The sequence below is a fragment of the Penaeus vannamei genome, chromosome 18 (genome assembly GCF_042767895.1).
Source record: "Penaeus vannamei isolate JL-2024 chromosome 18, ASM4276789v1, whole genome shotgun sequence".
Lineage (NCBI taxonomy): Eukaryota > Metazoa > Arthropoda > Malacostraca > Decapoda > Penaeidae > Penaeus > Penaeus vannamei.
In genome coordinates, this window is record NC_091566.1 from 13334487 (window position 1) to 13348760 (window position 14274).

Genomic DNA, 14274 nt, shown 5'->3' on the forward strand with positions numbered 1-14274 from the left:
GAGACACAGAGCAAACGCCTCGGCTCCGAAACCTGGCCACGATGGAGAACAGGGGGAGAGACTTACGGATGCAGTTGCAAATGCAGCTGTATTATTCGTGGTCTTTCTAGCAGAGCAGAACTTACCATTTAGGTAATTATCTTTATCCTTTTTCTTTATTTAAATGAAAACGAATGAATTATATGATATACATACATGCATGTATATTTGTATATATGATCATTGGTGTCAAAGAAATATATTTTATCTTTATATTCATACAAATCCCAATTTCAGCTTGATGGGAATGAGGGTGGATCTTCAGGGGAGGGGCTTTATGATTTGTTGTTAAAAGGCTTAAAAACATATATCCCATTGAACAACTTTGTAGGCTTTGCTGCGGACGGAGCCTCCAATATAATGGGGAACGTCAACAGTTTGACGAGCAGGCTTAGAAAAGAACTGCCAGGAGTTGTAATTTTTAAATGTGTATCGCACAGCGTCCACCTGTGTTCAAGTGCGGCCGCCAAAACGCTTCCTCAATGTTGTGAGGACTTGATCCATAATGTGTACAACTTCTTTTGGCATAGCGCAAAAAAGAAGTACGAGTTCCGGGAGTACCAACTATTCTGTGAATTAAAACCGCACAAAATGCTCCATCCTTGTGCAACCAGGTGGTTATCTTTGGAAAAGGCAGTAAATAGAGTATTAACACATTGGGGGCCCCTTAATTTGTATTTTGATAAAATTTGGATAGAGGAAAAGCTAACAGCAGTACAGGAAATTCACAGAGCACATGACAAATACATTTTTGCATATTTAACATTTCTTCAGGACATTTTACATAATAGCATTAACGTAATTTTTCAGTCACAAGGTCCAACTATTCATCTTTTGAACATTTTTTTTGGTCTACAAGAGACTCCTCAACTGCTTTTGTTACCAAGATGTATTAGCCAAAGTGCATGCGAGTGAAACTGACCCTGCTAATAGCACGTACCACAAACCTCTTAATCAGATGTACCTTGGGGTGGCAATGATAGATCTTTTAAGCAAGCGCCAATATTTAGGTGATACCATATCCATCATCGAAAACAGGTGCAGATTATTCTTGATTGAAGCTTGTGCTCAGATAAAAAAAAGATTTGACATAAACAACACACTATGGAAATGTGTGTCCTACCTGCACCCAAAAAAACATCTTGGACCCTAATTTCAGAACAACCGTAATATCACTAAATGAATTAATGAAAGAAGTGCCTAGAATTAGTGATAATTGTGAAAAACAAAAGGTTGATGACCAATGGCAGGATATCATTTGACACACATTTCCCGAGAATATGGATATAAAGGAAGTGCAGAAAGATGCTGATTTTTTTTTTTTTTTTTTTTTTTTAACCAAAAGCTAAGTATTGAAGATGATTTTGGAAATAAAAAATATGAGAATTTAGGTAAATTTGCGCTCGAAGTTTTATCACTTCTATGTTGTATTGCTGACGCCGAGCGTCTATTTTCACAATATAGTTTGATCAAAAGGAAGTATCGGAATGGCCTTAAATTAGAAACAATTAAGTCTTTAATTCACTTAAAAAAACAATAAGAACTACAGTCATAATGGTCATTTTGAACCAAATCTTGAAATATAATCAGTAAAAAAATGATTGCATCTGTATTCTGTGAATAGATTTTATGCTTTGTTGTACTTATTTTTTTGCTGTACTTGTTCGTTGTTGTTCTTGTTTGTTGTTGTACTTGTTTGTTGTTGTTCTTGTTTGTTATCGCACTTGTTTATTTCCTTGTAAAATGTGGTTTATTTAAAATTTTTGATTATTACATTCCCTTTCTAAAATACACTAGTATTGGCTAAAATTCGGAGATTGTATCGTTTTCTCTCCGTCGAAAACAAAGAAAACGTACACGTAAGCGGTGGACTAACTTGGAAAATTAATAGTTCTTACATCTGGAACCTTATCACTGCTAAGTGATGATATATAGTTCAATTTAAATAAACCTATTTGAGATAAACCTACATAATTAATTCTGATAATCCACGAATAATATAATCTTAATTGAGAAAATACACTATATTAAACATACTCTATAATTAATTGTATCTGGATAATGGATATATGGATAATAAAGAATAACTAGAGAGTAAATAAATAAAATAGAAATAATAAACAATACTAGAATAACAATAATTCTGAAACGAGTAATTGAAAGATACTGATTGAACAAAAGCATAACAATTTCTTGAATTTTACTAGTGATTCAAATGTACATCTAATAAATCAGAAACGTATGACATAAATAAAGAATAACTTAATTAACGTAAGCTAAATAACATATTAATTCATAAGCTATAATGTAAGCTATTTACAGAAGAAAGATTATGTAAAGCTAGAGAAGAAGAGCGCGAGAGAGAAAGACAGTTTGAAACGGAACGCGAAGAAAATCAAAGACATGAACTTCAAATGATGGAAATGAAAATGAAAAGTCAAGGGGATTTTAGTTTCTAGATAAGTAAATGCGTAAAGCTAACTCCCGCATTTACAGAAGATAATCCTGAGGGTTTCTTTAGAGAGTTTGAGACCATAACCAAACATTTCAAGTGGCCTGAGGAACACTGGGTTTGGTTAATAAAGCCTAAACTGACCGGTAAAGCTCTAAAAGTGTGCGAGAATATTAATGATAATACTGATTATGAGGAAGTGAAATGTGCTATTCTAACTACTTATTCCATAACCACTGAAGGATATCGGCAGGCTTTTAGGAACACGAACAAACTTTCCAGTCAAACATATGCTGAATTTGCCTCGGAGAAGATTAGAGCTTTTAAATGGTGGATAAAGTCTGCTTCAGTCACTAATTTCGATCAACTTTGCAACCTCATAGTTTTCGAGGAATTCAAAAGAAAGGTTCCATATTCTGTTATGATTCACCTCACAGACAAGAGGAAAATGACCTCCACAAAGCAGCCAAGGTAGCAGATGTATTTTCTTTAGTCCATCGTAGTATACCAGGGGAGAAAAGAAAAGCAAATATTCTAAAGTCATCTGTAGGATTTAAATATATGGAGAATGCAAGCAGTGGACAGTATCAGCCCTATACCCAAATATCTACCCTATACTGTAAAGTTTGCAAAAAGGAAGGTCATGTAATTAAAGACTGCCCGCATCCAAAATGTAAGGTAGCAAAAGAAGCACAGATTTTTTTTTTTTTTTTTTTTTTTTTTTTTTTTTTTTTTTTACAAAACCTGTGGCTACTACTAACTTTCCTAATAAACCATTTCAGGAAGATCCATTTAAGGCCTTCCGATCAAAGGGTCACGTGTTCAGCAAGTCAGGTGCTAATAAATATCCAATTGATATTGTTAGAGATACAGCATGTGCACACATACTGAAAAGTGCTCTGCCAGACATTGAAAGCTGCTTAACAGGTGAGAAAGTTTGGCTTGAGTATATAGAGGGATCTGCTCCTAAACATCTTGCTGAAATCTACTTGGATTGTGATATGGTAAAAGGACCAGTAACGGTTGATGTTGTAGATAAAATACCGATTCCTAATGCAAGTTTCCTCATGGGTAATGACTTAGCTGGAAATCTAGTAATACCAGTGTTAAGAGTAACTGACACCCCTTTGATTCATGGTCTGAGAAGCATCAGATTGTTTTGCCGCAGTCTATTAGAAAGAGTGTAATGGAGATCGCTCATGAAGGTTTTGGTGGTCACCTAGGGATCAGGAAAACGTCAGAAAATCTTGAATGATTTCTTTTGGCCTGGACTTGAACAAGATGTGACAAAGCATATCAATTCATGTCATGTATGTCAAGTAGTAGGGAAGCCTATCAACCTATTCCTCCTTATCCTCTCCAACCCATTCAAGTCCCATGTGAACCTTTTCAAAAAAATCATAATTGATTGTGTTGGGCCTCTACCAAAGACCACAAAAGGGAATCAATATATATTAACTGTAATGTGTCCCACTACGAGGTATCCGGAGGCATTTCCACTTAAAAATATTTCTGCCATTTGTAAAAATCTTGTACATTGTTCACAACTTTTGGTATTCCACAGGAAGTACAGTCTGACAGAGGTAGCAACTTCACGAGTGAGCTCTTCTTTAAAGTACTCCAAGAACTGGGTATTAAACAGACCCTTTCCACTGCATATCATCCCGATTCACAAGGAGCCCTGGAGCGTTGGCACCAAACTCTAAAATCCATGCTCCGAAAGTTCTGTCTGGAGAATCAGAAATGCTGGGATGAAGGTTTGCCATACATGTTGTTTGCCATTAGAGAAGCTCCTCAAGAGACCTTAGGTTTTTCAACTTTTGAACTTTTGTTTGGTAGGAAAGAAGGGGACCTTTGAAGTTGGTAAAAGATAAATTTCTAAATGATTCATCTGATCATAATCACACTACTGTTTCAGCATACCTAAAGAATCTGAAAGACACATTAGCTAAAGTTGGACAAATTGCAAAAGATAACTTGGTTAAAGGTCAAGCTAAAATGAAGTTTAAATTTGATAAATGCGCCCTGCAAAGAAATTTTAAAGTTGGTGATAAAGTTCTGGCTTACATTCCCATTCCTGGTTCTCCACTGGCAGCTAAATATCAAGGGCCTTATGTTATTGAAAGGAAACTTAATGACACGAACTATATTATTAAAACTCCTGACCGTAGAAAGACAACTCCATCAATTCATATAAATAGATTGAAGAAGCTCTATATGCCTAATTCTCCTGGTACTACAGTTGACTTACCGCAGAGACTACCTTGTAATGTTATCAATATGGTTGAAGATCCACTTGATATTAATCCATGGATCAATGCTAGTAATTCTGATATTCTTGGTAACCTATCTTCATTCTTAGGCAAACTGACATTGGTCCTTAAAAAACTCGATAGAGAGCTTGTTAAAGAGAATCCAGGAGAAATAAAGGAAGAAATCGAGAGAAATCATCCTGGATCGAAGATAGGGGACATTTTCATCATGAAGAACCGTTACCTAATGAAAATACAATTCTCGGACCACAAAACAGCTGCCAAAATACAAGAAAAGGGTCTGTACCTCTTCAATATATTCATAAGCCCAAAGCAAATGGAACCGGAAAGATTCACCAACATAGTACAATGCATGCACTGCTACAGGTATGGACACTACAAAACCAACTGCCCCGACAAGGAGAAAAAGCTGAAACTATGCTCAGAATGCGGGTCCAACACCCACAACTACCGAGACTGCAAATCTGACGTCAAAAGATGCCCTGGAGTCCATCGCACCCTAGCCAACTCCTGCCCTCTCAGAAAAGAGGCAATCAAAAAAACAAGAGAGGAAAAAAACAAAGAAAGAAGAAGAAAAGAAAAAAATCCCCATTAAAAGGGTAGCTGAACAGACAGCAAAGCAAACCATAGAAGCTATGCAGAATGCCTGGTTCAAACCCCTAATGAAGGAAATCAAGGAGGACAAAGAGGAGAGGAAAGAACCACAGGTAATACTCCAACTACCTGACGACCTGTCTGTGGGCATAATGACTGCCTTGATTCATGCCCACCTCCAAAACATCATGGAGCCAGGTCTCGGCTTTAGACCATGCAAAAAAGGTTTTAAAAAAGAATAATTTACCAAATCTTGACCTTGGTAACGGGGACTCCTGGGGGATCTTCAAACTTCTCCCACCAAAAACAATAACCACCACAACAGAAACTACTCTCATACAATCCACAATCTCATCACACCCCCAACAACCAGATATCGGCCCACAGGACAAGCCAGAGACCGAACTCTTCACCACACCACAAAGGAAACCAACATTAACACCCACACCCACGCCAGCACCTATGCCAACACAATCACCTGTACAACCACGCATCACCAAAACAAACACGCCCAAGCAGTCACCACAGCAACCCAAACCACAGACAACACAATCAGTCAAACCAAAAACAACATATATACGCCGTAAACACACAGACGACCTTACAGACTCCGAGGTCGATGATCATCAGTCCCATCGCCATAGGGACGCTTACGACCTCAATCCAAAAACATACGGCATCCGCCTCTTCGCGGCGGAGCCCTCACGCAACAAACACCTAAACAGACCAACTGGCACACGTGGCACAATTACATGAATCTACACAAACAGCACATACCAAACACGCATTCACGAACAGAAGATCACACAACACCTACACGAAGGCAACATGTTCCAGCCAAACATGATTGAAAAGATTAAACAACAAAACCTAGAACACATTCAAAATGGCTGGTACAACACATCCAAGTAACACCATGGCTGCACCACACAACAACACATTACACTCCAGACTCACCATCATTCAACATAACGTAATAGCATGGACATACAATCACTACAGACGACACGACCCCGATATCATACTCATCAACTCCCATTCACTCAAACATCCACAAACAGTAAAAATATTCAACTACACTGCATACACATCCAACAAAAACGAAGGCAGCGAAGGCGTAGCCATCACAGTCAAACAACACATCAAAAATATCACCTTAGACTTCTGGCTGAAGTACAGACGACTCTTAGGATCGAACAGACAATCACATACATATACAACACCAATAGACAAAAGATAGACACAGCAGAGGGGATGGAAACTGTCCACAGGGAGTTTTGGCAACAGAACTTCCAAATCTCCCCTGCTGAAAACACGACATTCGACCCAGACACAGAAACCGAGGTTACACAACAGGCTTTTTTTCCGGTGCCAAGAAACTGTCTAACTACACTAGAGGGTGTCGTTTTTTTCATTTGCGACACTTCTCCGGGCTGATCGCGACAGCAACGCTGCCGATGCTTCTACGCTGTTGCCACAGGTGCGGCTCCACCCCCATTCCTAGGAATTGTACTCGAGTTGACGAATCTTTGTTTTTGAATTGTATCAATTAACAAATCACTGGTTTACTGATGTAACATTAGGAAATAACAATAAATACAAGTTGTTAGTTATCAACATCAAATTACAAATCAAACGACGGAAAACTACAGGCCTTTTTCCGGTGCCAAGAAACTGTCTAACTACACTAGAAAGTGTCGTTTTTTCATTTGCGACACTTCTCTGGGCCGATCGCGACAGCAACGCTGCCGATGCTTCTACGCTGTTGCCACGTGCGGCTCCACCCCCATACCTAGGAATTGTACTCGAGTTGACGAATCTGATTTTGTTTTTGAATTGTATCAATTAACAAATCACTGGTTTACTGATGTAACATTAGGAAATAACAATAAATACAAGTTGTTAGTTATCAACATCTTCAAATTACAAATCAGACGACGGAAAACTATCGAAATCAGTTGAAAATGCGCGGGCCTTAAGCGCCTCCCATCATACTTCTTCATTCGTCCATCGACAATGGTTTCGAAGGTCACACCTTTAAATATTTTGAAAATGACACTATTTATTGATTGATATCAACTACATTCAAAAGAATACATAAAAGTACATATGCATATTCAATTATACAGACACAATAAGTAAAATGATTATGTAAAACCCAATATAAATTTTCATAATATTCTTTTAACTATTCGAACACATTATGTTAATAAAACATGAGATACTTCCCCGTATATTATTCGTCATAGAACACTTTTGGAGGCCTGAATATTGCCCAAGATTAAAGCATAAATGATATAAGAAAAACAGTAATAAGCCTTGCATGACATGTCGCATAAAAATGTACACATACAAAAGATACACCTGAACCTCGATCTTCTCAGCCGTAGCCCTATTAATACGAAAGCATATAAACCTTAAACTCTATATTGTTATATATGGCAGTAGTGTATATTTTTAATATTAAATTTCTTCATATATATATATATATATATATATATATATATATATATATATATATATATATATATATATATATATATATATATATATATATATACGTATACATACATAAATGCATATATATGTATATATATGTATATATATATATATATATATATATATATATATATATATATATATATATCATATATATGCATGTGTGTATACATATGTGTTTAAATATATATGTGTGTGTGTGTGTATACTGTATATATAGGTATGTATGTATGTACACATTTCTGTATGTATATATATATATATATATATATATATATATATATATATATATATATATATATATACATATATGCACATATACACGCGCGCGCGCGTAAATACTTTTAAACTAGTACTTAGGGCAATAATATCCTCATTAACATCAAAGTTACTAATATTGCACCATACGGTGCAGCATCAACTTTGAACTTCCCATTTTCTTCCAGTTTTAGAACGGGCAGAGGTGCTCCGCGCGGTCATCAGCCAGGTGCAGTTGCTTATATATGACTTCGCCCCCATAAATAGGGGCGGAGTCATAGGAAACTGTAGTACTACACCTCTTGCCGCCGGAAAAAAAACTTATCGAAATCAGTTGAAAATGCGCGGGCCTTAAGCGCCTCCCATCATACTTCTTCATTCGTCCATCGACAATGGTTTCGAAGGTCACACTTCTTTAAATATTTTGAAAATGACACTATTTATCGATTGATTAATCAACTACATTCAAAAGGATATATAAGTTTATATCAGCATATTCAATTATATATACATAGTAAGTAAAATGAGTATGTAAAACCTAGTATAAATTTTCATAATATCCTTTTGACCATTCGAACACATTCTGTAAATAAAACATGAGACACTTCCCCGTATATCATTCGTCATGGAACACTTTTGGAGGCCTGAATATTGCCCAAGATTAAAGCATAAATGATATAAGAAAAACAGTAACAAGCCTTACATGACATATCGCATAAAAATGTACACATACAAAAGATACACCTGAACCTCGCTCTTCTTAGCCATAACCCTATTAATACGAAAGCATATAAACCTTAAACTCTATATTGTTATATATGGTAGTAGTGTATATTTTTAATATCTCTGCATATATGTATATGTGTACATATACATACATAAATGTATATATATTGTGTGTATATATATATATATATATATATATATATATATATATATATATTTATATATGTGTGTGTGTGTGTGTGTGTGTGTGTGTGTGTGTGTGTGTGTGTGTGTGTGTGTGTGTGTGTGTGTGTGTGTGTGTGTGTGTGTGTGTGTGTATACTGTATATATACAGTTCTGTATATATATATATATATATATATATATATATATATATATATATATATATATATATATGCATATATGCACACATATACTTTCAAACTAATAGTGCAATAATATCCTCATTAACATCAGTTACTAATATAGCACCATACAGTGCAGCATCAACTTTGAATTCCCATTTTCTTCCAGTTTTAGAACGGGTAGAGGTGCTCCGCGCGCTCATCAGCCAGATGCAGTTGCAGTTGCCCCCATAAATAGCGGCGGAGTCATGGGAATCTGTAGTACTACACCTCTTGGCGCCGGAAAAAAAGCCTAAACACTACAGCAGCTGCAACACTTGATTCTCCCATCACAAACAAGTTCACTCAACACACTCTCACCAGAGACGACCCTCTCTCACGCCACATCACACCAGAAGACATGAGACGCTCACACACGAACAAACAACACAACACCAGGAGCCAGCAACATCAACAAACTCATTATGCAACAAAAAAAAGAAAAAAAAAAAAGAAAGGAAAATAATTTTTCGAGCCTCGGACACTTCACAAACTCCATTCTTCCGCCGACGCGACCCATCATGCTCGCCAGACGTCGCCACATCTTCAACTCTGCCCTGGCAACGGGATACTTTCCCTCCCGCTTCAAGCAAGCCCATTTTCCAATCCTTAGCTCCTGATAAACAACCTTGTGTACCACCCAACACGTAAATGCAATATCAGAATAAACAATGTCGATGGTCTTCGAACTCCCTCTCCTTGTCATTGGCCTTCCCCGAGACCTTGATTTCGTCGGCGATGAGCTGGAGAGCAAGCTCCTGTTGGTCACCTGCGAGCTGCGACGAGAAGGTCTTCACGAACTCCATCTCGACCTCGCCGACGACCTCGGGCTTCTGGGTCTCCTCGAGCTCTTCGGCGACTTCCTGGGTCTCCTTCTCGGGCTCTTCAGCGACTTCCTGAGTCTCCTTCTCGGGCTCTTCGGCGACTTCCTGGGTCTCCTTCTCGGGCTCCTCGGGCTCTTCGGCGACTTCCTGGGTCTCCTTCTCGGGCTCTTCGGCGACTTCCTGGGTCTCCTTCTCGGGCTCTTCGGCGACTTCCTGGGTCTCCTTCTCGGGCTCTTCGACGACTTCCTGGGTCTCCTTCTCGGGCTACTCGGGCTCTTCGGCGACTTCCTGGGTCTCCTTCTCGGGCTCGAGGGCGACTTCCTGGGTTTCCTTCTCGAGCTCTTCGGCGACTTCCTAGGTCTCCTTCTCGGGCTCGAGGGTGACTTCCTGGGTCTCCTCGAGCTCTTCGGCGACTTCCTGGGTCTCCTTCTCGGGGTCTTCGGCGACTTCCTGGGTCTCCTTCTCGGGCTCTTCGGCGACTTCCTGGGTCTCCTTCTCGGGCTCTTCGGCGACTTCCTGGGTCTCCTTCTCGGGCTCTTCGGCGACTTCCTGGGTCTCCTTCTCGGGCTCTTCGGCGACTTCCTGGGTCTCCTTCTCGGGCTCTTCGGCGACTTCCTGGGTCTCCTTCTCGGGCTCTTGTGAGACTTCCTGGGTCTCCTTCTCGGGCTCTTCGGCGATTTCCTGGGTCTCCTTCTCGGGCTCGAGGGTGACTTCCTGGGTCTCCTTCTCGAGCTCTTCGGCGACTTCCTGGGTCTCCTCGAGACCTTCGGCGACTTCCTGGGTCTCCTTCTCGAGCTCCTGGGTCTCCTTCTTGAGCTCCTGGGCGACTTCCTGGGTCTTCTTCTCGAGCTCTTCGGCGACTTCCTGGGTCTCCTTCTCGAGCTCTTCGGCGACTTCCTGGGTCTCCTTCTCGAGCTCCTGGGCGACTTCCTGGGTCTCCTTCTCGAGCTCCTGGGCGACTTCCTGGGTCGCCTTCTAAAGCTCTTCGGCGACTTCCTGGGTCTCCTTCTCGAGCTCTTCGGCGACTTCCTGGGTCTCCTTCTCGGGCTCTTCGGCGACTTCCTGGGTCTCCTTCTCGAGCAATTCGGCGACTTCCTGGGTCTCCTTCTCGCGCTCTTCGGCGACTTCCTGAGTCTCCTTCTCGAGCAATTCGGCGACTTCCTGGGTCTCCTTCTCGGGCTCTTCAGCGACTTCCTGAGTCTCCTTCTCGGGCTCTTCGGCGACTTCCTGGGTCTCCTTCTCGGGCTCCTCGGGCTCTTCGGCGACTTCCTGGGTCTCCTTCTCGGGCTCTTCGGCGACTTCCTGGGTCTCCTTCTCGGGCTCTTCGGCGACTTCCTGGGTCTCCTTCTCGGGCTCTTCGGCGACTTCCTGGGTCTCCTTCTCGGGCTCTTCGGCGACTTCCTGGGTCTCCTTCTCGGGCTCTTCGGCGACTTCCTGGGTCTCCTTCTCGGGCTACTCGGGCTCTTCGGCGACTTCCTGGGTCTCCTTCTCGGGCTCGAGGGCGACTTCCTGGGTTTCCTTCTCGAGCTCTTCGGCGACTTCCTAGGTCTCCTTCTCGGGCTCGAGGGTGACTTCCTGGGTCTCCTTCTCGAGCTCTTCGGCGACTTCCTGGGTCTCCTTCTCGGGGTCTTCGGCGACTTCCTGGGTTTCCTTCTCGGGCTCTTCGGCGACTTCCTGGGTGTCCTTCTCGGGCTCTTCGGCGACTTCCTGGGTCTCCTTCTCGGGCTCTTCGGCGACTTCCTGGGTCTCCTTCTCGGGCTCTTCGGCGACTTCCTGGGTCTCCTTCTCGGGCTCTTCGGCGACTTCCTGGGTCTCCTTCTCGGGCTCTTGGGAGACTTCCTGGGTCTCCTTCTCGGGCCCTTCGGCGACTTCCTGGGTCTCCTTCTCGGGCTACTGGGCGACTTCCTGGGTCTCATTCTCGGGCTCTTCCGCGACTTCCTGGGTCTCCTTATCGAGCTCTTCGGCGACTTCCTGGGTCTCTTTCTCGGGCTCTTCGGCGACTTCCTGGGTCTCCTTCTCGAGCTCTTCGTCGACTTCCTGGGTCTCCTTCTCGAGCTCTTCGGCGACTTCCTGGGTCTCCTTCTCGAGCTCGGCGGCGACTCTCTCTGAGTCTAGCCGCCGTGGTGATCGGACGTGTTTTGCCTCCTCTCGGCTGCAGCCTTGCCACTCAGCAAACCATGCATACTCATGGTCCCGCCAAGTCAGAGGGTGATCTGACCCCTACCCCTGGGTCACAGGGGGCCAGCCGGGGGGCCTCCCCGGTGCTTCCTTGGGCAGCTAGCCCGGGCTCTAGTCCCCAAAGCGAAAGGGGACCCCTGGCCCAGGGTAATGCGCCCCCCTCCCAGGGTACCGCGACCTTAGCCCAAGGATATGGGCCCCCCGGCAACATGGGTCAGAGCTGCCCCCCCGCCCACGAGAATGGGCACCCCCATGGCAGCCAGGGTCAAGGCTGCCCCCCACCCCCGCCCAGGGAAAAGGGCGTTTAAACAACCCGGACAATGAAAACAGTGAAAACAAGTGAAATCAGAGAAAACAGTGAATACATAGAAACAAACAGTGACGACAATAAAGACTATCAGGCAGGAAACACTACCATAGTGCTCAACACGATTCTTTGCTTTATAACGACCAAAAAATCATGGGCACGCTTAGTGTTGTGTAACCAAATTAAGAAACTGTATAGCCCAGAAGAGATAGAAATTGCTTACATCATTCTATTTATATCAGACTCCAGGAAAACTAGAAACATCAATAAAGACATCAGAAGGATGATAAATTTCACAGTGCACACAGTGATCGATCAGTGCCTAAAGAACGACAATTTAGTGTTTGCCACAACAACCACAGACATCCCCGCCACTGACTGGTCTCCGCCACCAAAGAAAACAAGTATCTCACCTTTTGTGAAAATCTTTCTAAAACAAAAACATTAAGGCATACAAACACAGCATGAACTCTCTTTCAGCAATCAAGATCTAATTGAAAATAAAATTGATTTGCTGATCGGAATGTTCTCTGAGCAACAATCTGCTATAAACAGCTTGATTAGTCAAGGAGTGACGTCTCCTCAGCCACAGGAATGCGCAGAGGAAGCATCCGTCACAACCCCGACCCCATCCCCTCACGCAACATCCGATCTCCCATCCCCTACCCATGATCAATCTGCCTATCAATCTTTCCCTTTCGCATCCCCTCCCCCTGCCAGAATGTCCTTAACCTCAACACCAAATGAACACACGCACAACCATACACCCCCTACAACCCCCACGGCAGTACCCACGCCCAACACCCCTCCTTCCTCTCCCCTCTCCCCTCCTTCCTCTTCCCTCCCCTCTCCTTCCTCTTCTCTCCCCCCACCCCCCTCACCTCCATCTCACCCCACTCAGACCCCGCGAACCCGTGACCCTGCTGACGCGCCAGCCCCCCCTCGCCCGGTGCCACGCAAGCGATCACCCAACAACGCTGAGGCGTCAACAACCGGCATGAGGAACGAAGCTTCTACACAAATAACACCCAGAAGAAGCTACGGTAGAAACAGTAGAAGGAAAAACAAGCAAAGACATCATCCACCAAATCGCCACTGGGAGGAAGCCACGCACCACCACATGCCTGGAGTACCTGCCCCCTATACTACTCCACAAGCACCACAACTCGTCGTCAACAACTACGCAGAACGATCGGAAACACAACAAACAAACGTTCAGCCACAGCCCCACCAAGACGAGGAAGGGTTCGTTCAAGTCAACAATAGAAAACAAAGAAGAAAAGCAAGAGAGGAACGCCACTCGTCAAAACCCCTGCAAGGTGCCGACCGTCCTCAGGTAGTGTACTTGTATATCACGAGTTGCCATCCGGACACAAACGAGGAAGATATTGAGGACTTCCTTGAAAATAAATTCGACATTATTTCCAATGTGAAAGCATTCAAAACGAAAATGACACAATTATTACTCAAGCTTCACAGTTACTATAAGAGGCAAGGATATTAACCCAGATCTTTTCTTAGAGTCCGACGTCTTTCCTGATAATGTAAAGGTGTTCCTAAATAGAAACAAGTACAAAGACGAGCAGGATGTTTGACGCTGTAAGTCCGGCGGTCAAAACACTAAGTACAATCAGAATTGAGCACATCAATGCACAGTCTCTCCTCGGACACTTTGAAGAAATTGAATTATTAATTAAGGAGAGAAATATCGATATCCTGTGCATTAGTGAAACTTGGTTTC